This window comes from Hippopotamus amphibius, chromosome 6 (genome assembly GCF_030028045.1).
Source record: "Hippopotamus amphibius kiboko isolate mHipAmp2 chromosome 6, mHipAmp2.hap2, whole genome shotgun sequence".
Lineage (NCBI taxonomy): Eukaryota > Metazoa > Chordata > Mammalia > Artiodactyla > Hippopotamidae > Hippopotamus > Hippopotamus amphibius.
In genome coordinates, this window is record NC_080191.1 from 62,311,053 (window position 1) to 62,315,563 (window position 4,511).

The window sequence follows — 4,511 nt, forward strand, 5'->3', positions numbered from 1 at the left end:
ATATATTTCTGCTCCCTTCTTTCAACGGTCTCTCAAGTGAAATTTTCATGAATAGGTTGGAGTTTTTCACTCTCTCCTCCATTGCTTTTAACTTTTGTCTTATTTTTCATCTCTTTATTTCTCTGTGAAGAGGCTTATGTTATGGTCCCAGATGTATTGCTCCTCTGCTATGCTTACCCTGCAGTTTAATTTGTCTACAGCATTTTATTTTAATGGCCAAATTTCTACTTGGTAACTTTTCAATCTCTTTGTTTTTGTTTTTGTTTTTTTAACATAATTTTGTATTCTTGCATCACACAATCAAATACTTCTTTTCCATACATTTAAAACCTTTAAAACTTTTAAAACCTACTCATTTAAAAATAGTTTTTAGATTTCCTTATTTCTGTGTTTCTGGGAGTGAATATTCTCCAACTCTTAGCTTTATGTGGGGAACTCGGTTTCAGCTGCTCACCACCTACAGGGCTTGAATCCATGACTTCTGTTCTTCTTTAGCATTAAACCCCAACGCCAAGGGCTTTACGGCATCCTGTGGGTTCAACTCATGTCGAAATTCAACAACCACCTCTCCGATTTTGAGTTCATTCTATGACTCTAGCCTCTAGGGAGATCCTTTTCTTGCTTTGGAGCTTGGTTCTCTGTCCAGCAATGGTTCTACCCAGCACGTCCCTGTGCGAGGAACATCGCAGAGATCTGCTAAGTCTGCCGTATTGACCAGTGTCAACTAATATTTATGATGTGCGTACTGTATACCTACTGTAGCCAGGTGCTGAGGATGAGAAATGAACAAGGCACAGACCTTTTCTTTAGGGAACTTTGAGTCCAGAGGGACAGACAGACAAATGAAACATTTATAATAAAATACAAGAAGTTCAATGCTACATGGGATTCTATAGACGCACCAAGGAGGGGGCATCTGACTCAGGCTTTAGGGAAAGGGTGGGAGTCAATGAGAAAAATGCATATTCTTCTAAACAACGGCTCTGTTGGAAAAGATGAATGCGAAAGAGCATTTTGTAGGGGAAAGGTGTTTAGCTTTATTTTATTTTAAAAATCTGTGCGTGGGTGCAACAGCCACAGTCATACACGGAAGTCCTTGCCTCGATGGTTCCCACAGTCTAGGACTTTCACAAGCTTCATGTTATTTCAACACCAGAGACATTATTTGATTACTCATTTATTCAGCAAACATCATCCAAACAGCTATTAAGGTAGCTTCTCAAAAGATTAATCTCACTGCTGGCACACAGATTATACCCTGGAAGACTTGGAATCATTGCCAACTGCCATCATAAATATTTATTATGAAGCTGTTCCCAATGACTTAGGAGGCTTCATTCTATCGCTGCTTTACATTTAAAAAGTGCTACTTATCCACATATTTTTGGTAATATATGAAAATTATTGCTTATATTAAAGATAATCTGGGACAATTTACAAATAAGGGATCTGGAATGGAAGAAATATAGTGAACTATCTACAGACCCATAGGATGTTTGAGCTGTATGTTGCCTTGTTGGAAATCCAGTTTGATCTAGTTGAAACCAGGTTTCTCACCTAGCAGCATCCCTGGTCTCTACTCACTAGACACCAGTAACACCCCTCCCACTCCAAGTCACCAAATGTCCCAGACATTGCTAAATGTCCCCGGATGAGAACTATTGTTCCACATCCTTTCTTTCAGAGATGAGAAGGGGAGGCCCAGAGAGTAAATGATGTTATACTACACAGTTAGTTAGAGACAGTCCCTGAAATAGCATCCCTGGTCTCCTGCTGCTGCTTCTCTGGCTCTTTTCACAGAAACTGCACTAAAACCTTCAGTCTAGAATTAGTTAACTGCAACAGAGGCCTGGACTCAGACCCTCAAGATAACGTAGCTTCTATTGACAAACTCGGGCTTGGCAAGCTTGTACTATTTGAGTTGTCTCCAGTATACTTAAGAACCAAGATTTTTGTAAAATTTCAATGATACTCATTGAGTTGATTCTAAGTAACCAAAATGTTCCTTCCAAGCTCACATTTTCTTTTTTTTTTTTAAGTTTATTTATTTATTTATTATTTTGGGGGGGGTACACCAAGTTCAATCATCTGTTTTTATACACATATCCCCGTATTCCCTCCCTCCTTCGACTCCCCCCCACCCTCCCTGTCCCAGTCCTCTAAGGCATCATCCATCATCCAGTTGAACTCCCTTTGTTATACAGTAACTTCCCACTGGCCATCTATTGTACAGTTGGTAGTATATTATGTCTGTGCTACTCTCTCACTTCGTCTCAGCTTCCCATTCACCCCCCGCCCTCCCAAATCTTGAGTTCTCCAGTCCATTCGCTGCATCTGCGCCCTTGTTCTTGTCTTGTCACTGAGTACATCAGTACCAATTTTAGATTCCGTATATGTGAGTTAGCATACAATATTTGTCTTTCTCTTTCTGACTTACTTCACTCTGTATGACAGACTCTAGGTCTATCCACCTCATTACATATAGCTCCATCTCATCCCTTTTTATAGCTGAGTAATATTCGATTGTATTTATTCACATTTTCTTTTTGAGAAAGTATCTGTTTCTCTCTCCATCTCCTTCACTTGTGAAAAAATAAATGCCTTGAGCCAGGCCCAAAAGACTGCGTGCTTGATCATTTTCCATGGTGCGGGTGATTGGGTGACCGTAGGCTTGCCAAACAGTAAATAAATCTGTACACAAGCTTTAGTTCCTTTGATAATTGGGTGTAATATGTGTAAAGTTAAAGTTCACTTCATGAAAACATCCGGTTTTATCCGGGATCTCCTCTTCTGGTCGGTACATTCAGACACCTGAGGAATAAAACCAGCTAATTCATGTTTTAAAATCTTGTGGTCCTGTTATTCGCCTTTTTTTTTAACATGTTGACAAATAAGTAAAGGGGACAGCAGAGGGTGAGTGGAACCGGGCCCCAGAATGTTCTTCCTTGGGGATTGTACCACCGTGACCCAGCCCTTCCCAGTTGGTGAGAGGCTCCCTTACTTATAGGCAGGTCTGGCTTCGATTCCGAATCTGCAGAGCTGTTCTCTTTGAAGTCTAGCAGCTTGTGCTTGGAAAAGACCAACCCGAGCCAGCAAACGGCCATGACATTCAAGCTTGACTCCAATTTATGTCAGTGTGCCAGTGACGAAATTCACGCGTCTCCCTCGGCTCTGCTGAGTATCTGATGGGGCAAATCCTCGCCAATAGCCAGTGCCAGCGGCCACAGCAGGCGCTGCCTCTCGGTCGTTGTTGAAATGCCCACAGCTCTGGGAGGTGGCTCAGGAATGCTGCTGACGCCACCCGAGGCTCAGCACCCCTACCTGCTTACGCTATCAGTCTGCCAATTGCTGAGAGGAGCTATGTTTCTGTATTGGGAGATGTCCTCATTGTACCAGATGACGAATTTTGAGCCGGCTTTGTGCAGAACCCAGAGATAGCCATAGTCAAGTTGAAAACTGGGCGTGGAAAAAAATCAGGTCAGTGCTGCACGGTCAGGACGTCTACAGGCCCCGCAGACCACTGATCTCTTTCCCCTGAATTACTACATCTTCTGCATTGTGAACTGAATCGTGCTGTGATTAAGTCCAAGTAGGCAAGGACTATCTCCTGGTGCCTTTTCAAGCGCAGCACTCTGTTAGATGTGGCAGCGTGGGAAAGCAGGCAGAGCACTGCCCAAGGTGAGTCTAAAGATCTGGAGTCCATTCACACTCTGACAATTTTATAATTTGGGGTAAGTAGCTCAGTAGCTGGGGGTCAGGGAGGGACAGGTGGACAGGAAAGCTCATCTTCTCTTGCTAATCCTTGACGGGCAGGGAGTTTGTTCCTGTACCTCCTTTTCTTCCACACCTTAAAGAGACCCTCCCACCTCCAGCCTCTGGCTACGTGGGGATCAGCGACGCTAAGGCACCTGGCCAAGCTCTCTGCTTCTTAGGCATCCTCCCCCTCGAAGCAGGCTGCTCTCACCCCCGCGCTCCTTCTCCTAGCTGCTTGTGTCAGGACCTAGGGATGGTCCAGCTTAATTTTTTCTGCAGCTCTGCTTAACAGTTTAACGTGGGGAGCAGAAGCCACGGCTGAACGAATATTAAATTACACAAATGCAGAACTTCTTAAAGTACATGCCCCCCAAAGCACTGTTTTTGCTCAAACTGAATCCATTTTAGTTGCAGCTAAAACCAGACTCTGTCCCTCTCACCCACCTCTCTGTTATTAATCAGAAAAGAGCTTCTCGTTTTCGAAAGTTTTCTCTAGCAAAAATTATTTTCTTAGATTTCTTTGGCTGCTGCCAATTTTCAAGCAGACAACTAGTCAAGTAGCAAATGAAGTCATTTCATTTTTAAGCTCAAAATATCTCTACTAACAGCCTTTTAAAAATGGGCTCAGATTTTCAACTTTTTGAAAGGAATTTTGAAGCAAGCTTGCAAGCTAAGACTCCTGAACTCAGGGTTAATGGCAGGTCCATTTTTCCTGTTGTTCAGGCTCAAAGCCTTAATGTCAGTCTTGACCCCTATTT